We start from the raw sequence: 22867 nt of genomic DNA, 5'->3' as shown, positions 1-22867 counted from the left end.
ACATTGTTTACTGTACTGCGCAATCAAGTTGTTAGAGCGGGTCCCGCGGTTTAAATGTCTACTGGTATGATATGAGGTGCTCCAGCAGTTCTCAGTGAGTCGCTTTTGATAAAAAACATGTAAGTTCCGCGACATACATCTTTAGAGCTGCCTTGCCACGCACTCGTAGTGAATGTAGGACTAGTCGGAACAGATTGACGCTTAATCCAAAGGCTCAACTGAGTCTGACACGGTCAAATAGCAGGTTCCCCATTATGTGGATCTTTAATTGGGACTTTCATTGGAAAAAGTGGGTGCATCGGAGAATTAAAGCATGGCACTTGGGAAGTGCATTGATCAACCAAATCTGTGTAGGGCGCTCAGCCCTGTATATCAATAAGAGTAGTAATATTATTTTATTAACAAAAGGATTCCCTTTACGCATTAATATTAAAAATTTTGTACCGTATTTTAGAACCAAATGCGCTAGTCGACCGCCCATTCCCATCCAGTGTTAAATTTGTCTGCAAAAGACTCATATTGAAAAGCTTGCGCGAAGATAGAAAAGGAAAGCCTGAGTTCTGCAGCTGATATAACGTAGACAGTTTCCAGGTCCTGAAAATATTAAAAATATTAAATAATAATAATTTAAAAAATATGAAAATATATGTAAAAATTTATATTCGCAAATACCCTCAGACGCAAATCACACGCCTTTGATCGGCGGCAGCAGAATGATAAACACATTTAACGCCTTTATTGACGACGGCAGATATAAACAAAATTCTAACATTTAAGCAAAAGGTCCAGCCTGGGAACCCATTCGTCGGCATAAATGCTTTGGCCAATCCATATGAATTAAACATGAGATGCAGCCTAGAAACCGTTTCATCAGGCCGCAGATTTGACCAATCAAAATTCTTTAATCAAAGCCCACATTCGCTGCTCGCGTCGCTGTCGTCGTTAAAAGCCATGGTTATAGGCAAGTTAACTGAAGTTAACCAAGCAGCGGCAATGTCCGATTATTTAAGAGTTCGCTCTGGCCAAACTGCTGACATAGCGTCTGGCCGGAAGCCCATGCATAGCGGCAAGCACTGCACATTTGCGTGGCCGCTATGAAATACTTTTTGTTAGCTTTAAGTTTCAGTTTGTGTCAGAGTCTCATACAATAAAGAGCATAAAACCAATCTCCGGCACTGCCGTTAATTTGTAAATTCATTTGTTGAATTGGTCACCGCGCCTCAAGGGCCGTGACAACGGGGCAAGTGCTCCCATCATAACTCCTGTTACAGGAAGGATCCCCCCCGGCAACCGCCAGGGAACTCAACCACTGCCTATAAGGAGTGGCAACACCCCCCCTGCAACCGCAAGGGGAAATCATCTCACAAATACCTCCGGCGTCTGCAGCATCATCGACTGCAGCGAGGGATAACTAACCACCATTACATTAACTACCAATCAATTTATATTTACTGGCGCCCATCGTAAAAGAACCATGTAAGTGAGCACTTTTATTTACACCATTTTTCTATGTCTGCATGAATTTTTTTTTTTGTGTGTATAAAAAAAAAGAAAGAAGGGCAAGAATAGTAAAATATTGTGCCTTACGCTAACAAAAAAACTGCAGCCCCATAAAATTTAAAAAAAAAAAAAAATTTTTTAAATAATCTTTGTTAGTTGGCTGACGGTTTGGCATTAACATTGTTTACCTATTATAAAATATCTAAACCAATTATTGTCCCAATATTGTTTGCATTTCTATTTTTGTGAATAAATAAATGAGTATTTCTACATAACACAAAAAGTGCGGAATAAAAATTCCTAACCAAAACCAAAAAATCGCTGGCAAAAAATTTTAAATTTCAATCGGAAATAATTCATATAATCGCGTGTATTTAATTCAGCTTTTATATGTCTTTTTTGTTACACAAGAATTCTTGGTATTAGCCGCGCAGTTTTGGTTATTTATTTTTCTTTTCCGTTTTGTTTCCCCACTCCACTTTCGAGAACACGATACGGCCGCGCATGCAGTGTGGCACTTTGTTGTTTTTGTTGTTTTTTTTCTCTGTTTGCATAAGCGGCGGCTCAGTCCCCGCGCACCCCTCGCCTTACCGCTACTTGACACAGCAGTAGCGCGACTTGACGAGCCCGCTCACATAACTGAAGCGGTAGCTCAGCCCCCGCGGCCCCTTAACCATTCCAATCGCCTCCATCGGCACATAATTCATACATAAATATTTTTTCTTTCGGGCGACTTTATAGCCGCAGCTCCACATGAGCAATCCGTTTCAACAATATAGAAACATAAGACAACTCTCTAGCGATTCTGAGTCGGAGACCGAAGGGCCGGCCAGATCTTCCACCCCTAAAAGCGTTAACGCTAGCGCTCCCATACTCGCGAACATGGCTTTCAGCATGGAACAGATGACGGCCACCATACAGGCGGCCGTTCAACATGCTGTTCAAGAAGCCAATATCGAACACCAGCGCAGAGAAAACGAAATGCGCCTGGCTATACACCGTCTGACCGAACTGGTCAACGAAAGACAAATCGCTCCCGCCCAAGCGGAGGCTCCCCAAATAAAAAAATATGAGCCTATAGAAATTAGGAACGACATCAAGTGTGACGAGCCCCTAGACGCCGTCAAGTCCCTCCCCGAATTTTCGGGAGCACAGGAAGCATACGTCTCCTGGAGACAAGCGGCAGTAGCCGCATATTACATTTTCAGAAATTACGAACATAGCTCGCGCCATTATCAGGCGGTTATTATTATTAGGAATAAAATAAGGGGCCCTGCCGATGCCGTACTGTCTTCGTTTGGCACTGTACTAAATTTCGACGCGATTATAAATCGACTCGATTTTACGTACAATGATAAGCGGCAGATGCACGTTATCGAGCAGGAAATGGGTACTCTTAGGCAGGGAAATATGACCCTTCTCCAATACTACGACGAGGTCGAGAGAAAACTCACCTTGCTCACCAACAAAGCTACCATGTCGTACGAAGCCTCGGCGGCAAAAGTTTTGTGTGACAAATTCCGGGATGACGCACTCCGAGTATTTATCTCGGGTCTTAAGCGCAGCCTCACGGATGTCCTTTTCTCGGCAAAACCGAAAGATATGCCTTCAGCTCTCGCTTTGGCACAAGAAGTGGAATCCAACCACGAAAGATACTCCTTCGCGGCTTCTTTCGCCAAAAGCCAAGAGGATAAAGATAGGAAACAGCACCCGAAAGCGCAAGAGTACCGACAGGCCTCTGCGCAGACAAATGCACAAACAAATGCTGGAAAAAATCCGTACTACGTCAAACAACACAAGGCGCAAGTACACTCCGCCCCATACAGTGGAGGCGCTCCTGAACCCATGGACATCGACCCATCGCTGTCCAAAATGCTTCGGCCATCCCAGGCCCCGGCGTACCAAAACAGGAAGCCGGCTGAGTCCGATCGATCTGCCCCACACAAAAGGCAGAGGGTTAATCACGTCGCGCAGAGCGCGAGCGATGCTGGGAACAAATATGCCGCCGCAGCTTCAAGCGCGGCCCAGGAAATTGACGACGACGCTATTAATGATTACGATTCGGACGTCATAAATTTTTTAGAGGAAAGTCCCTGCTACCCGTCATCAGACGAAGAGTAGCAGGTGTAGAAATGAAGCTTTTAATAGACACGGGCGCGTCAAAAAATTTCATCCGTCCATACGAGGGGTTGAAAGGCGTCCGCCCAGTAGATTCGCCATTCTCAGTACATTCCATCCATGGCGTCACCACAATAACGAAAAAATGCTTTGTTTCCATGTTTAACTTGAAGGCTACGTTCTTCATTCTACCAGATTTGTCCTCCTTTGATGCCATCATCGGACTTGACCTGCTAAAACAAGCAGGGGCATCACTTAACCTAGCTTCCGGGCACCTCAGATGGGGCACCGAGACGGAAAAGCTAGAGTTCCAATCATGTCCCAACGTAAATTTCACTGAGGTGGACTGCTCTAGCGCACCACCTTTGGTCAGAAAAGCATTTTCAAAAATGCTAAGCGACAGGAAAAACGCCTTCGCAAGCCCAAATGAGGCGTTACCTTACAACACATCTGTGGTAGCCACCATCAGGACGGTTGATGAGGAGCCCATTTATGCCAGACCCTATCCGTATCCGATGGGAGCGGCAGATTTCGTCAATGGCGAAATCCAAGACCTTCTAAAAAACGGCATAATCCAGAAGTCGAGATCCCCCTACAATAACCCAATATGGGTAGTAGACAAAAAGGGCACCGACGAGGCTGGAAACCGTAAAATGCGGCTAGTATTAGACTTTCGAAAATTGAACGAGAGGACAATACCGGATCGCTACCCTATGCCAATTATCCCTATGATACTAGGGAATTTAGGCAAAGCCAAATACTTTACAACGCTCGATTTAAAGGCCGGCTACCACCAAATTATTCTGGCAGAACGTGACCGTGAGAAAACTTCCTTTTCCGTAAACGGGGGAAAATACGAGTTCCGTCGACTGCCATTCGGGTTAAGAAATGCTGCCAGCATCTTCCAAAGAACCATCGACGACGTACTGCGAGAACAGATTGGCAAATTTTGCTACGTCTATGTCGATGATGTCATCGTCTTCTCAGAGGACGAAAACGCCCACATACAACACGTGGACTGGGTTCTAAAGAGCCTACACGACGCTAACATGAGAGTGTCGGCGGAGAAATCGGTCTTCTTCAAAAAAAGCGTAAAATTTTTGGGGTTTGTAGTCACCAACGAGGGGACCACGACAGACCCAGAAAAGGTCAGGGCCATTAAAGAATTCCCTGAGCCCAAAAACGTTTTCGAAGTAAGATCGTTCATGGGCTTGGCTGGCTATTATAGATGCTTTATTAAAGATTTTGCATCAATAGCTAAGCCCATTTCGAGCATTATAAAAGGGGAGCTCGGAAATGTCAGCAGACACAGATCCAGAAGCATCCAGGTACAATTTACCGAGCAGCAACGGCAAGCTTTTGAAAAGCTACGTAGCATCCTGGCCTCTGAGGATGTCATCCTCAGATACCCCGACTATAAAAAGGCGTTTGATCTAACGACAGATGCCTCAGCATATGGCATTGGCGCGGTGCTTTCACAAGAGGGACGCCCCATCACTATGATCTCTAGGACCTTAAAGGACAGAGAAGTTAACTACGCTACCAACGAAAGGGAGCTGTTAGCTATAATTTGGGCGCTAGAGAACCTGCGCCACTACCTTTATGGGGTCAAAGATTTAAACATCTACACTGACCACCTACCGCTGACCTACGCGGTATCGGATTCCAATCCGAATACAAAAATTAAAAGATGGAAAGAACGCATCGATGAGTGTGGTGCCAAAGTCCATTACATGCCTGGCAAGGCCAACCTAGTTGCAGATGCCCTCTCGAGGCAACAACTCAACGTTGTAGAAGAAGAAGAGGCATTCTCAAGCGCGGCCACAATTCACAGTGAGCTGTCGCTTACCCACACAATTCAATCCACGGACAAGCCCCTCAATTGCTTTCAAAACCAGATAATTCTGGAGGAAGCACGCTCTCCGTCAAAGCGGAACTTCGTTCTCTTTGGAAACAAGAGACGGCATATTATTGACTTCACTCACGAGGAGTCATTGCTGGAAGAGCTCGCAACCATAATAGTTCCTAAAGGCGTAAACGCCATTCATTGCGATCTGCATACGCTCGCAGTGATACAGGACAAACTAATCCGACAATTCCCTGCCACAAGATTCTGGCACTGCAAAAACCGAGTAACGGACATTTTTGCAGTCGATGAAAGGCGAGAAATTCTTACTGTCGAGCACAACAGAGCTCACAGATCTGCCCAAGAAAACGTGAAGCAGGTACTCTCCGAGTACTACTTCCCGAAAATGGCCAAGCTAGCGAACGAAATAGTCATTTCATGCAAGACTTGCGCCAAGGCAAAATACGACAGGCATCCGAAGAAACAAGAGCTTGGCGAAACCCCAATCCCATCTCAAGTAGGAGAAATGCTGCACATAGACATCTTCTCCACGGATAAAAAATATTTCCTTACATGCATCGACAAATTCTCGAAATTTGCGGTAGTCCAACCAATTCCCTCTAGGACCATAGAAGATCTCAAACCAGCATTACTACAGCTGATGAATATGTTCCCTAAGGCCAAGGTCGTATATTGCGACAACGAACCATCGTTGAACTCGCACACCATCGTGACCATGCTGGAAAACCATTTCGGCGTTAGCATCTCAAATGCTCCGCCCCTACACAGTGTCTCCAATGGACAGGTGGAGCGTTTCCACAGCACTTTGGTAGAGCTGGCTAGATGTCTTAAAATCGATAAAGGCATCAGCGATACCGTAGAGCTGATACTTTTGGCCACGGCCAGATATAACAAGTCCATCCACTCGGTCATCGACAAGAGACCGGCTGACGTGGTTCAGGCACAATCAGGTGAGCCACAATATGGAATTCAAGATAAAATTAAACTCGCCCAAGACAAGCTCCGGGACAGAGAAAACGCTTCCCGCCAAAATAGAGTATTCGAGGTTGGCGAGAAAGTCCTAGTGAAGTCCAACAGACGCCTAGGCAACAAACTCTCACCATTATGTGAAGAGAAAACCGTTGAAGCGGACATGGGGACCACAGTCCTCATTAAAGGGAGGGTGGTCCACAAAGACAACCTTAGGTAGGCCGAGCGCGACCATGTTATCGCCCGCCTGATAATCAAACTTTTCTTTATCTTTTTTCTAGCCACTAGGCATAAGTTTGCACCCTTTATTATTTTAATCATGCTTTGATGGTGGGCTACCCAACTTCAACAAAATTCATAACACATCAAAATTACAGGTTTTCAACCATTCTCCTTTTGGCCACAACTTCGGCACGCGTCACGGACTATTCCAAAGCCAAATATATCCCCATCGTTGATGGGCGAATCCTGATATGGGAGGAATTTGCCTTTATAAAGCACTCGGCAAATCTCTCGGAATATAGGCGCGTCATCGAAGAAACTAATGGGATGACCGTCATGTTCCCGCAATCCCACATGCAGAAACTCTTGGTTGTTGACGTCGCCCACTTACGCGACATGCTCGACTCTTTGAGCGTCCATCATAGAGTGGCAAGAAGTTTAGACTTCTTAGGGACTGCGCTAAAGGTGGTGGCAGGAACGCCGGACGCAGAAGATTTTGAAAAAATTAAATTTAATCAATTCCAATTAACAAATGCAAACAATAGGCAGATTAATATTAACAACAAAGTACAAATTCAAATTAATAAAATTTCCGCTACCGTCAACCAACTTCTGAGGTCGGCAAAAAAGTCCCAAATTGATACTGGGCACCTATTCGAGATGCTTTTAACTCGAAATAGGATGATAGCAATGGAGCTACAGGGTTTGATGCTAGCAGTGGCACTTGCCAAAGTTAATATTGTTAGCCCCAGCATCCTAGATCATGCAGACTTGGAAGGTGTGTGGATGGAAGAGCCCACCGAGACCGCGATTAGGGATGTTTTGTCCGTATCGTCCGTTAAGATCTTACAGTCCGATAACATATTACATTTTATTATTAAGTTTCCAAAGATAAAGTCGGCCTGCAGCAAGATTACCGTTTTCCCAGTGTCACATCACGACACCATGCTCAGGCTGGAGGATAACGTCATTGCCGAATGCAACAGTGAGATCCACACCGTGGAAAAGTGCTCCCCGACATCAGGAGCTACATTTTGCCGATTGGCTCGCAGAAGATCATGCGCCCAAGAGCTTCACGCTGGAGGCACGGCGCATTGCGAGACCCAGCAAAGCGATTTACATCCCATCACTTATGTTGATGAAGGAATAGTAATTGTGAATGATCGCTCGGCTCACGTGTGTGTGGACAATGGCACCTGTGCCCATATAAAAGGCACATATCTCATCACGTTTGAAAAGAGTGCCATGGTCAATGAAACCCGATTGGTCAATCATGACACGGCCCAGAAGAGGGCTCCAGGAGTGGCCAGCTCTCCTTCCCTGAACATCACCATGGAACGTAACGTTCTTAGCCTTCCATACCTTCACCGACTGAATGAACGTAATCTGGAGCACATCAAAGAGTTCGGGAAGGAAATTAATCACCAGCGACTACATCAGTTGGTGTTCATAGCGGGAGCAATATGCTGCGCTCTAATTTGCATCGGCTTGACCTATCGGCGAGTCACTCAGGCCCGAAAAACCGCGGCCCAGCTGAAGGAGATGATTGCCCAAATAGGGTCGGCCGAGGGCGGCCTCATTCCTGAGGGGGGAGTAGTTAACTGAAGTTAACCAAGCAGCGGCAATGTCCGATTATTTAAGAGTTCGCTCTGGCCAAACTGCTGACATAGCGTCTGGCCGGAAGCCCATGCATAGCGGCAAGCACTGCACATTTGCGTGGCCGCTATGAAATACTTTTTGTTAGCTTTAAGTTTCAGTTTGTGTCAGAGTCTCATACAATAAAGAGCATAAAACCAATCTCCGGCACTGCCGTTAATTTGTAAATTCATTTGTTGAATTGGTCACCGCGCCTCAAGGGCCGTGACAACGGGGCAAGTGCTCCCATCATAACTCCTGTTACAGGAAGGATCCCCCCCGGCAACCGCCAGGGAACTCAACCACTGCCTATAAGGAGTGGCAACACCCCCCCTGCAACCGCAAGGGGAAATCATCTCACAAATACCTCCGGCGTCTGCAGCATCATCGACTGCAGCGAGGGATAACTAACCACCATTACATTAACTACCAATCAATTTATATTTACTGGCATAATGCATTTTGTAAAATCAGCTTAAGATTGGGGATCTAACTTAAAAAAAACTTTACCAATAAAAACTCTGTATTAAAATAAAAGCCGTTTTTTTTTAATATATCACAAAGCAAAAAACATAATTTCTATGTGTTGGGCAATTGATGTCTGGTGCGGAACAAAAAAGAATGTACTCGTTGCATGCAGATTCGTATACTCATATTTGGAATGCACATAGATGCAACAAACTAGACACATTCTGGGTGCACTCTTTTTAATGTAATACGTGCTCAGGAATGCACCTAAAAGCATACAAAATCCAATATCTGTAAGCTTTCCCAAGGAATACATAAAACTGGATTTCAATTTCATAATTTTTATTTTTATTTCAATACTTATTTTCAATTGGAATAGCTCTCCTTCTGTACCCGTTTTTGCTGCTTGATGCTTCGGTGTTTGCTTTTTTCATTTCACTTCATAACATTGGCTTCTTATTTTTTTTAGAAGATTTGAGATGTTACGCTCGGTGCCCAAGCGCAGAGGGTAGGTTGGAGACCGCTGATGCTCTCCTCCGACTATTTTTTGGTTAGGGACGCAGCCGATGTGCGCTGCCTCTATGCCGAGATCTAGGATGCATTACTCTGCTTGGCCTAGCCGATGGACGTTAAGGATTTTGCGATCCCAAACCAAGATTAAAAATCGGAGCTCCCTCCGAAGTCGAGATGTAGGGCCCACCATAGCCCATATTGGGCTCCTCCATGGAAAAATCGAGAATTTCCGAAGGGATTTCCCTGGGACAGGATAAAGTCCATGGAAAAATCGCGAATTTCTGAAGGGCTTTCCCTGGGACATGTCTCTTGCAGGACAAAGTCCATGAAAAAAACGCGAATTTTCGAAGGGATTTCCCTGGGACGTGTCCCTTGCAAGGAATTTCACACATAAAACTCAATGGAAAAATCGCGAATTTCCTAAGGGTTTCCCTGGGACGTTTTTTTTATGGGACATCCCAAGGGGAATCCGATGGGAAACTTTTCTTTTGGGACTGAAGGGTATATATGTATAGTTGCGCAAAACATTGATTTGGTGAATTTACGTGGTGAAAACGTTTCAAATCGCACGCACCAAAATTTAAATTTCTTATTCTTCGGGCCGTAGCTAACGTCGCTTGTTGATATTCAGTGGCCAATTGTGGTATTTTTTTGGTATTTTCTTAGCGCATCTGTGTACCGCGCTGAAAAACAGACCCCAAGAAAAGAGTTAGCCGCTTATTTGCCTTTCGCTTACTCCTATAAGAGCTAGTGGTTTTTTTTGGTGTGACTACTATGCTTAACCGCGAAAAACCAAAATTTACAGTAATTGAATTTACACTAAATTAATAACTTATCACAAATAATTTATCAAACTTAAAAGTTAACTTGAGTTCTGAGTTATATCCATTGATGATCTAAATGTCGATATTGGTAAGAATCAATATTCTCAGTTATATGAAATCTATACAAGATTTAGTACAAGATCCGTGACTTCAACGGCCAGGTAGAAGGTTTTTCCGAAAAACTACGGTCTACCGTACGGTCCAGATCGCCAAACGGCCATCTTTAGGGGCGCCTCCGGCATTTGAGTAAGCCCTGCTTGATAACCTGTCTGCCGCGATACTGTCATACAGTTCTACAAGTAGTTTAATTTCCTCTTTCTCGTTTAGTTTAGCATGTTTCCGAACACAGTAAGGAATGGCGCTCCTGTTGTGGCCAAGTGAATCAGAAGATAAGCCTTCTAGTCCCAAGGGTCCCTTGGCAAGGGACACAACCCAAGCTCCGGAGAGCTGCCAACACGCTTCGATTGACTCGATTCGTTGCGTAGAGTAAATTTAAGTTTTTAAATGTGTAATAGCTTTTAATCGCTTCCTTAAAGTTCTAAGACATAAACTGCCAACCATTGTGCGAGTATGTCCCTGTATTTCTGGCGTCGAGACGCTCGTTCACCTGATGTGGTATCGGAAGTTCTTGTCGGCTGCCTCCCCGATTTTAACGACTATTTGGGCCTTTAGACTCAAATAGTTACCAGTTTTCAGAGAGCGGAGCAGTCAACGACAGAAAGTCAGAAAAAACAGCCTTAAGATTTGAGATTTGAGTTAAGTTGTAATGACACCATTCCTGAAATCTGTTAATACCTGACATCAAGCAAAAACCAGACTCTTTATTATTGTATGATAAACAAAGCTTAACATAATGGGCACACATTAGTGCAATAAAGTGAGTTAAGATAGAGGGAAGATAATTTATAAACTGATTAAACAGCAAAGGGCCTATATGACTGCCTTCAAGCATTCTAGATTTCACGTAGAACAGTGGTTTTATCTGTAACTCTGTGGAATCTACTGCTCAAGAAACTTTATATCTAAGTTATTTAAATATAAAAGGTTTGCAGAGTCAAAGAAATCTGAAATATAAAGTCTGTCTGCAATGTTAAGTTAAATCCATCAATTACAAAAGATGTCAATCAGAGTAGGTTAGTCGTGGTCGATCTTCGCTAAATAAAACCATGTTGACACGACACAAATGAGAGGTAATAATGCACTTAAATGTTTTAGAAATGTCAGATAATTTGTAGATTCCCTCAATTAAAATTTAACCGTACCGATGATGGCAATGCTGAAGACTTTCGCATAGTATTATTAAAGTTATAAAACTGTCCCGGATCCTTTGAAAATTGAAATATACATCTGTTCAAATACATATAAAAGCAATGACTGTTGAGTACATTAAAATTAATGCGATGACACGACAGGCGGTCGTGTGTCGAGAAGAGTGATCCTAAGAAACTCCTCAGTCTGTTCACCCTAGTCTGAGAACGGTGACGCTTCCCTAAGGCCGCACGTCTGACCCCATAGTGAGTCTGAATCGTGGCCGACGAGTCACCAAGCCAACGCGTCAGGAACAAGCAGCGGACAAGAATCTTTAGGGAACTGCAAAACTGGAACACCGTGTCAACGAGGCGAGAGAGCGTCGAGACAACCCGTGCCGTCGGAGACAGCGAGGACAAGCAAATTATAAAGCCGACTGCAGTTATACCCGCAATAAACCTACTACGAACCTGGGAATTCTGTCCTGTCAAGTTTATATAAATATGGTGGGACGAACACACACAATCCACTGAGCTAGCCGCAAGAATCTCGTAGCGAGCAGAAAGCAAACAAATCAGTTCGTTACACTGTTATAAGTGAAAGATCACTTCTTTTAGATTTCCAAAGGTTCAAATCAGTCCAATCTCCAAGTCATGACGGAGTCCCTGGATGTGTGCTCAAGTATTGCGCTGAGACTTTATGTAGACCATTGCACAAACTTTTTACTTTGTCGTAGGAACTTCAGATTTCCCACATAAACAAAGCAAATTGAGCAAATTGAACGCATGTAATTACAGAGGTATTTCAAAGATGTCAGCTATTCCGATGCTCTTTGAGAACGTTATTACTCGCCATTTGCAACACAGTTGTAGGTCTCTTATTTCCTCTTGTCAACACGTATTTATAAAAGGTAGGTTAACGACAACCAACCTTTTGGAGCTTACTTCATTTGTGTTAAATGGTTTTAGAAGAAATCGTCAGACTGATTCTGTAAGCCATCCGATTTTAGTTCGGAAATTGGACCTTTTAGGGTTTCCTGATTATCTTCTTAGGTGGATCTTAACTTATTTGAATGGCAGGACTCAAAGTTTCATTTTTAAAAACTCTTTATCGTCCCTAATCCGAGTTACGTCCGGTGTACCTCAAGGAAGTCATCTTGGTCCGCTCCTGTTTACATTATTTATAAATGACCTTCCTCTAGTCCTAATAAACTCACGTGTACTTATGTACGCAGACGCATTTAAATGGTTTTAAGTGTAGTGCCCTCACTATTCAACTTATACTTTGAGGGACCTTGGAGTCTATATGGATCCTAAACCTCAATTTTTCGATCACATTTCTACCGTGGTAAATAAAGCCAGGGGCGTGCTTGCATTTAACAAAAGGTGGTCGAAGGAATTCAATGATGTACTGCGCTCCACTTTGGAGTCCCCAATATGGGGTGCATATAGACCGGATTGGGATACAAGCCTAATACTGTAGGATGGCAGTATTACGCTTGTATCCCAGTTATACCTCTAGTAATCAACTTACAATCATTAGTTAACCGAAGAACTATGCTTGGAATTACATTAATTAGCAATCTTATTCATGGTGATGTGGAGAGTCCCGAATTACTGAGTCGCCTGCATTTGAATGTGCCAAATAGATTGTTTTTATACTTTTTATAAAAGTTTGTTTTAAGGTTAACTTTGGAGAAAGACTATTAGGAACGCAATAATTTAAAGTTTGGGAAGCTGTATCTTTTTCAACATCTAAGAAATTATATAAATTTATCAAATTATATTGGTAAATCATGTTCTTTTCAATCTATTTAGCGTCGCTCGTGAACAGCTGTATTTACTTTTGTGCTCCGAGTTTTTGTCTTTTTCAGTGATTTTGTGCGAGTGTTCTGTGTGTATTTATTTACAAAGATTAGCCTAACAATTGCGCTAGTAATTTTAAATATAACTCCCAGTAAACGAGAACGCGTTAATATTTATTTTACCACTTCTATTAGATTTGTTTAACTTCTTAGCTTTGTTTGTGTAACTTACGCTCTCTAATTTTGCTAAAAACTTTTACTCCCTCTCAATCTCCCTCGCTCTATTTTATAACTGTGAACCTGCTGAACTTTTGGTAGACTTTTTCGGTGCTATTTCTGTAACTCTCTCCCTCTCTCTCTTGCTTTATTTACATGGTGTGAAAGTTGTTAGTGCCGCACAAGCCACGCTCAGTCGATAGAATATTTTTTCTCTCGAGTTCTCTTACGTTTATTTTCGTTTATTTTCGCGGTCTCGCGCTCTTATTATTCCCTTGCAGAGGGTATAATAATTTCAGTCAGAAGTTTGCAACGCAGTGAAGGAGACGATTCCGACCCCATAAAGTATATATATTCTTGATCAGCATCACTAGACGGATCCATCTAGCCGTGTCCGTCTGTCCGTCCCTTTCTACGCAAACTAGTCTCTCAGTTTTAAAGCAAGTGGGCTGAAACTTTTCCAAAAGTCTTTTTTCTATTGCAGGTAGTATATAAGTCGGAACCAGCCGGATCAGACAACTATATCTTATAGTTCCGATACGAACTATCGGGGAAAAAATTAAAAAAAAATTATATGTTATGTTTTTTAACATATAACCTTCTAAGCTTGGATATAACATTTTTAAATTAGTTCTGAATTTCGAAATTTATTTTATCAAAATCGGACTACTATATCATATAGCTCCCATAGGAACAATCGGAAAATTAATTGTAAAATAATATTGAAAAATTATATCTTCGGTGTTTTTTAACTTTTAACCTTCTACGCTTGGAAATAACAGTTTTTATTTGGTTTTGAATAATGTGAAACAAATTATAGCTTTGGGGCTTTTTGACATATTATCTTATAATATAGGGAATATACATTTTTATATTTTAAAGAATTTCGAATTCAAATTAATAAAATTATGAATTAATTTTTATAACTGCAAGGGTATACAAACTTCGGCTTGCCGAAGTTAACTTCCTTTCTTGTTTTTTTTGTGTGTTTGCGCCTTTGTGATTTTTGAATTTGATCCCAGTGCCAAATTTACTTTGAGGTATTTTTGATATTTTATTTCATTTTATTTTTCTTTTTGTTTTCTTATAATGCCCCTTGTCTGTTCTAAGAAAAACAGTACACTTGCGTCTTCAACGTCTTTTTGCTGGCTCTGCGATTCGATGATGCACGTCAAATGTGAAGGATTCACCGGCAATGTAAAAGATTTTATAGATCTTAACTCTGGTCTTATGTGGTCATTTGGGTCCTGCAAGGAAATGGTGGTTGAGATGAGCGGCTGTATAAAGCAGACTCGAAACAGCCTATTGAGTATCGCTCAAGTCAATGAGGGGTTCAATACCGTCTGTGCGAACCAACAGTGCGTATGGATACAGCTAGCTCGAGTAAAGTCCATGTTTCCGTAATAAAAGCTTCTGTACTGGCTAAGTTAAAGAAATTGGTGCCGACCATACCTATAGGTACAGTAAGCACAGTTCCTGGATATCACCCTAGTGAGGTTCAGACTGCTGTTGGGGGGCGTAAGAAACATTCAGTTGTTCCACAAACTAAATATGAAGCTACCCAAACTTTATGCTGACTTCTCTGCATTTACTGAAGATATTTTAGCTGTTACGGAAACTTGGCTGAAACCACAGTTATCCGAATCTGAAGTTCTGTCTAATAACTTTAATACCTCTAGGACCGATAGCCACTCATGTAGGGGAGGCGGTGTGCTGATTGCCGTTACCTCTAGCCTAACATCTGAAAGAATTCTCATTCATATCCCGAAGGAAATTAAATTTCTAAGTGTAAAAGTTTCCTTGCAATCTTTATCTGTTTTTGTTACATGTTCTTATATGCCACCTGGCTCTGATATAGTAATTTATGAGCCCTCTCTGTCTGCAATAAAAACTGTTTTATCCCTTCTTTCTAACAGAGACCTTTTGATTGTTTTAAGTGATTTTAATCTACCTGATATTTCTTGGTCTCCTCCTACTAACTCATTTGTCGCTATGCCTTTATCCGCCCATTATTTTGTGGATGGCCTTTTAGAATTATCGTTACAGCAAGTAAGCTTTATATAAAATTCTTTAAGTAGACAATTAGATCATGTGTTTGTTTCAGACCCGACTAAAATCACATTATGTAGAATTGAGGCTCTTGTTGTACCTGAAGACCGATATCATCCAACTATGGAACTGACAATTGGCTTCCCCTGCTCTGATACCCTCTCTACTGTAGTTTCTCCAACTAAAAAGAGATTTTTTCGTAAGTGTGACTACAATAATCTTAACGATATGATTTCTTATTATAATTGGACAGACTTGTACAATTGTATAGACTTGAAAGTGCCACTGAACTATTCTATATAGTGCACTATTGGCAAAAAGTCCGAAATTTTGGCATTTTTACAATTTTTTGTTTTGTATTAATAAAAAAAATTATTTCACCTGATTAAAAAAACCATCAGGATCCCAAATATAATTTTTAAACATTTCTTAACGTTATTTTTTAATACTTTTTTTTAACAAAGTCGAAAGATTGAGATCTGATCACACCTTAAAGAAAAAGCGCGCAAAAGTTGTCGATGTTTGCAGTTTCATAACTTAACAATTGTGAATCAAATAAAATCTGTTGAATATGGAATCTAAAGGGGATGGTAAGTCAAAAAAGTTATAAGCTCGAAATTTTTTTTATATGTCTTGTGTTGTCCAATATTTCAATGTGTTGTTGCTGTGCTTTTATGTCCCAAATAAAAAATGTAAATGTGTGTTTCGTGGAATGAAACTAACAAGTTGACGAGGGTTAACGCAAGGTGGAAGTTGAAACTTAACAACTGATATTATCTGAACCCAATACCATAAAGCTCTTTTGCTCCTTTTTGTTCCATTTGGCAATACTTTGATACTAGATCGATTCAAATCAAAACATTCACAGTGGCTCGCGTCTAGTTTGGTGTAATGGAAAAGGACGTGACGTCGAAAATTCTTGACGTATGCTGAGGCAGGACCAAGACTGAACCGAAAATTAGCATCTGAACTGTCCAAAGAAAACGAAAATTCGGTGCCATTATTGTTGCATGCGGCTTCAGTCTTGCACTTTTGCTAGGAAACGAAAATATTAGCGGAAATGTAAAGAGCCCTAAGCAGAACGCTTTTATAAAAACAAGTCTTGATAAGGCCTTAGCCTTTTTAATAGAAAATGGGCTAACAAAACAGCAATACATTAACATTAAAGCCATATCATCTAAGCAGCTTGGATGCGATATTTATGTATGGATGCGATATTCTGCGTTTACTCTAATAAAATTAAAATGTAGACCCAAACAAATTTGTTATTCCGAAACAAAGGCAGAAGTATCGCTTCAAGATTTATTAAATCATACTGCTGACCGCATATTGGAAATTCAAGAAGAAGTAATTTCTCAATTACACATTACGCAGTGTAAACTAATTGCCAGCTATGGGTTCGATGGGTCAACAGGGCAAAGTGTATATAAATAGCGATTTAGCTCGGATAAGACAGCCGGCTTTGATAATTCACTATTTGTAACATCTACAATTCCCTTAAAATGAATAGATACCCAAAATAGAGTTATTTGGTTAAATCCTTCTCCGCAATCAGTAAGATTCTGACGGCTCCTCAAAATGGAATTTATAAAAGAAACCAATTTACTTATATTAAATGAAAAAAGCAATTTTGATTACCAGACAAAAAATCTTAAAGAGCATACCTATAATGCTGCTAATCAAGAGATAGTGGTTACATATGAAGTTCATTTGACATTAATCGATGGAAAGGTTTTAAACATTTCGACAAGCACATTTTCGTGCCAATCATGCCCGTTATGTGGTTCTAGGCCTAGCCAGCTTTTGAAAACAAGAGATTTCAACTCAAAGAACTTTGAAGTTGTTTCAAAAAATCTGAAATATGGAGTGAGCCCTTTGCATGCGCGGATACGATTTCTTGAATTTGTATTAAAATTATCATATAGGATTAACCTGAGGAAATGGCGAGTCACAGGATCCGATAAAGATGAGGTTTTATTGAGAAAGCAGTTCATTAAACAGAGATTATGGGATGAAATGTGTCTTAACGTAGACAATCCCAAACAAAATGGCGAAATACTGCGAGATGAGCTTTCGAAAATGTTGAAACATTATCCAAAGTTTTAAATATTGAAGTCAACATATTGAAAAACTTTTCTACAATTTTAATTGCCATATTCTCCAAGTTCATAGTATTCCCAAAAAAATTTAAAAACTTGTGTGCAGACACATTCAATTTATACATTGAAAAATATGATTGGTATCCAATGTCTCCTATTGTCCACAAGGTTTTGGTACATGGACACAAAATAGTCGAATGTTCCGTACTTCCTCTAGGAGTTCTTGGTGAAAATGCGTCAGAAGCGCGAATTAAATTGTACAAGCGAGATAGGCTATCCCATGCAAGGAAATGCAGCCGTTTGGATTCAATATCTGATGACTTTAACAGGTCATTAGATTCATCAGATCACTTTTGTCTACTCTTAACATAAACGAACGACAACGCTTGGCCCATAAAAAAAACTGCCAAAAGACGTTGGATTATTGGATTAGACAGTGGATTAAATAGAGTTATATTGGAGGAAGAATTGTGGGATTTTCCGGATAATTGACCTGTTTTCCAGGTATGACGTTAAAAAAACGATTTTAAGGTGTTATTAAGGTTAATTTTAATTTTACAGGGGTATACAAAGTTACAATTTTTAATATAACTGTACAACTATTTAAAATATGGAACGAAATTAGTAAAATTAAAATTGTTCTAAGTACTAATGAAGGTTTTTTAAATTTATTTAAAAATATCTTGAAATGGCGTTAAAAAAGGTGTGGTTAAAGTAACATAAAAAATATATATGAAATTCAATTACAATTAAATGTTAAAAGTTTTAATCGTCAATTATAAATATTCTAGGAATCAGACTTTATGCCTAAAAATATAAGACTATTTGCCCTTAGCATTAAGGGGGCAGAACGGAAAGCGTGGTCAAACTGCAAAAAAAATCAAAAATTCATGCATAATATTTAAGACATCTGCAGTTTCAAGCCTGTTTCTTTAAAATTAGAATTGATGCCAAACAATCGATTTTTTACCCATAGTGCACTGTTAAATACGTTTTTTAATGGATGCGTACCTGATAGGTTACCTTCAAACCTAAGCAGGCCTTAATTTACCAATATCTTCAAAGACTTAAAAACCTTAAATCAAACACTTATAGAAAGTATAAAAAATTGGTCATGCCAACAGATTTTTCGTATATGTATACATATACATATGTAGCTCGAACGGATTTTAATGTTCTTAACAGTCAATGCTATTCTATGTATCTAAATCGATGTAAATTTGCATTTTCAAACGATCGAAACAGTTTTAAAACTTTGTTAATGCCAAGCGTAAGTCATCGGCATTGCCTTCATAGGTACGTCTTAACTCAATGGAGGAATCGACAGATTCTGAAATTGCTGTTTTTCCGATATCTTGGTCAAATTATAACTACCCTCATCCCTTAAGTAGGGCAAATTGTATTTTTTCCCCTGTAATTACCGAATGCTTAGCAACAACAACGCCTATTTTTTCTCCCGGTCCAGACGGACTTCTTGGATGTGTGCTTAAGTTTTGTGCGTCAAGCATTTATAAACCGATTCTTAAATTTTTTAATTTGTCTATTTCATCATCAGTTGTTCCTTCCATCTGGAAGTACTCTTTTATTATTCCTCCTTAAAAAAGGTGCGAAGGCGGATGCCCAAAATTATAGAGGTATTTCTAAATTGTCGGAAATTCCTAAAGCATTTGAATTCACTTTTCACTTCTCGTTTGCAACATTTATGTTCCTCGCTTTTAACACCGTGTGGTTTTGTTAAGCGAAGATCGACCACCACCGACCTTCTTAAATTGACATCTATTCTAATGAATGGGTTTAGGAAAAAAATTCGGACTGACATGGTATATACAGATTTTAGTAAGGCCTTTGACTCCGTTAACCACTCTCTTCTTTTATTTAAACAAGATCAGCTTGGGTTTCCTGGTAATCTATTACCTTGGATTTTATGTTACTTGAATGGTAGGACTCAGAGGGTTGTATTCAAGAATGCTGTTTTTAGGGTAGTCATTTGGGCCCTTTGCTGTTTACTTTGTTTATTAGCGATCTTCCCTCAATCATAACACATTCTCGTGTACAAATGTATGCTGATGATGTTTAGCTTTGTTTATCATATAATGATATAGCGTCGGGATTTTAATTACAGTCAGATAATTATTGTTTTCATGGATGCACTATGGGAAATTTGACCACTTTTTGGGGCATTAATTAATAACTTAAAAACAAAGCAATATATAAAAGTTTTGTTTTTTGAATTAAGTATATAATAAATGGGCGTCCTTCCGCCTTTTTATACCCTTGCAGAGGGTATTATGATTTCAGTCAGAAGTTTGCAACGCAGTGAAGGACCCCATAAAGTATATATATATATATATTCTTGATCAGCGTCACAAGACGAGTCGATCTAGCCATGTCAGTCTGTCTCTCAGTTTTAAATCTATCGGGTTGAAACTTTCCCAAAAGTCTTCTTTCTATTGCAGATAGTATATAAGCTTGAAAATAACACTTTTTAATTAGTTCTGAATTTCGAATTAAATTTTATTAAAATCGGATTACTATATTATATAGCTGTCATAGGAACGATCGGATAATTGGTGGGAAATAATGTGAAACAAATTATAGCTTTGGGGCTTTTTGACATATTATCTTATAATATTGGGAATATAAATTTTAATATTTTTAAGAATTTCGAATTCAATTTAATAAAATTATTGATTATTTGTATAACTGCAAGGGTATACAAACTTCGTCTTGCCTTTCTAGTTTTTAAGAAAAAAATTTGTTTTCTTTAAGTAAACAAAAAAAAAATTTAATTTTTTTTTTTTATAAAAAGACCAAATCCTAAATAAAAAAATATTTTGACATTTTTTTCCCCATTTTTTAGGAAAAATCTCAATTTTACTTTTTTTACTATTATAATTTTAAAAAAATACTAAAATACTTCATATCTGCGTTAAGTTAGTGAAATGATGTTGTAAAATATTTTAAAAATAATTAATATTTAATAACAAAGAAAGTTGCGTATTGTTTATTTTAAGCTAACGTTGGAAGTGAAACTTACCAGACAAAAATACGGGAAATATAAATATTAGGTAGGGGTCTGAAATGCCAAATTTTAAAGAAAGTGCGCAAAAGTGCACTTTTATACTAACTGAGCGTAATGAGAATTAAATGCTCTACAAGATAAATAAAAGGTTTTAGAGGTGGTGCGAGCTGAACTCACTTTGTATCTCCATTTAAAAATAAAAATTAATTTAAAGATTTATTTTTTTTTAGGTTAGAACTTACGATTTTACGAGCACTACAATCGATAAATACAATATCAAGGTCAAATACACAAGTTACAAGCCTCTCTGATTAAATGGCAATTTAAAAACGGTAGTCCTTTGCTTAGTTTTACACTTTAACCAGTTTAACTTTAAGAATAATTGTTGATTTACTAGAGCTGCCACCTCGTTGAAATAAAAACCGACTTTTACAGCTGATAACTTAACAGTGGTGCAGTCTGTTAAACTTTTCTGTTAGTAACATTGGAGATTGATGTTATCTTAATCCATTCTGATAGTCAAAATCAATTTCAAACCACTTTTGTAAAATAGGTTTTGGCCAAAAAAAAGTGGTAAAATTTCTCAAAGTACAAGCTTTTAAATTTGAATAGCCTTAAACGCAACGTTATTACTTTTTATAGTGAAACTGCTACGTTTATCAGTTACTTTCTAAAAAATACTTGACCATTCTGTTATCGATTTAGGTGTTCTTCTGGACCCTAAACTTAAATTTGACTGCCACATTATGTCCACTTTTAACAAAGCCATTTGTTTTATGTATCTTCCTCGCGAACTCGCATTTTTGCCCAAACTGATAAAAGGGTTCCGCGCGGAGCAAGCACGAGCTTGGTGTCGTTGGGCCACTTTAACGTCCATATATATTATAGTCACATTAACAAAAGCATCTAGTTTTAAATGGAGGAACTAAAGGTAGGTAATGATATCGGTCTTCAAGCACAATCAGTGGATCAATTCTAGATACCGTAATTTCAGACGGATCTTAAAGAAATTCCAGATTTTATTGTCAAATTAGGGAATTTCGAATAAAGCTTTCTTGCTGTAATAATAATTCTAACAGACCGCTTGAGACAAGTAAGTCAGTGGAAAGATCAAATGACAAAGATATCAAGTCGGATCCTTGTGGTATATATTAAATACTTAAGGAGGATCAGATAATTTAAATCGTCCAGTGATCCTGATTAAGAATATATAAACTTTATTAAGTTGTTCTGCCTGTAACATACTTTTCGACGAAACTAGAATACTCTTTTACTACATGAGTAATAATAATAATACAAAATAATTTCTTATTACCACATGTCGATGATATACTCGCTCAACTAGGTGGAGCAAAATTCTTTCCGTTCACGCCAAAAGGTGTTCTAATTTCTGGAGGCAGTGTAGAGCAACAGATTCTCCAGCTTGCTCGCTCGCACTGCTCTCCGCTCTCCCTCTCTAACTCTTCTTAGTCGCTTAGGTGGATCTTTTTCCATAGTGTACAAATAAACACCCAGGGTGTTCCAGGGCTTTTTTAAATTTCAGCGATCAAGCCACCTCCTCTTCAACATTTTGGTCCAGTGGAAGACGGATTTCAAAATCTTTGGATTTTTCTTTCCAGGAGTTTCTTTGGATTTTTCAGCAACAACAATAGCTTGAGCCGCTTCAAATCAGTTCCACTTAATATTATTAGTTGCCGGTCTTGCAGACCGTTTTTCGAATCCAAATTCGCACCTCGCTCTTTGTCTTGCTCCAATTATTTATTCTTATTATTGACCTAACAACATCCGTTTGCTTCTCGAGTGCATAGTGATTGTTTTGTAATTAAATTAACATAATTAGTTTGCATGTCTAATCTCTGAGCAGTGTTTGTTGTTATTGTTTTATCTTATTGCCTCTTTTTTTCTTCCAAACGCTGCCTGGAGCGGTAAGAGTTTAAAAGTTTGTTACCTTCTCCCCGCTTACTTACCTTCGCTAAATCTAACTTAACTTGCGTAGCAATATTTCCTTTGTACTGTGGTTCGGAATATGGTGATAAAGGATGTCAGTTATTAACCGAAATGTTGAATTCGGCTGAACAACAGAGCATTTCGTGTCACTCGTGCGAGAATATTTTTCATGCATAATGCCTTGCTTATGAAAAAAAGCACTGTTACGGAATTAATCCGAAACAACGGACCTTCTTGTTGCGCTTGAGCATAAAAAGATCGCGGTCGATAGACAACCCGCGGGAGCCGCTAGTAAAACACTTTTTTGGCGATCCGGGGTATGCAGCACAGTAGTCGAACTCAGCTGCCGCACAAATGGTACTGATG

At 39.5% G+C, this 22867-nt stretch overlaps 1 long non-coding RNA gene across 2 annotated transcripts; it reads left to right on the top strand.

Annotated features, from left to right (window-relative positions):
• The first annotated feature begins 9983 nt into the window (after positions 1–9983).
• Positions 9984–10697, top strand: LOC127012110 (uncharacterized). 2 transcript variants are annotated; one of them, XR_007765625.1, is made up of 2 exons: positions 9984–10204; positions 10444–10697. It is a non-coding gene; the product is annotated as an uncharacterized LOC127012110 (long non-coding RNA). The 2 variants fall into 2 exon arrangements; XR_007765626.1 differs by lacking the exon at positions 9984–10204 and adding an exon at positions 10217–10362.
• The last annotated feature ends 12170 nt before the right edge of the window (positions 10698–22867 follow it).

The sequence above is a fragment of the Drosophila biarmipes genome, unplaced genomic scaffold (genome assembly GCF_025231255.1).
Source record: "Drosophila biarmipes strain raj3 unplaced genomic scaffold, RU_DBia_V1.1 ptg000019l, whole genome shotgun sequence".
Taxonomy (NCBI): Eukaryota; Metazoa; Arthropoda; class Insecta; order Diptera; family Drosophilidae; genus Drosophila; species Drosophila biarmipes.
This window is presented reverse-complemented; position numbering and strand designations above follow the sequence as displayed.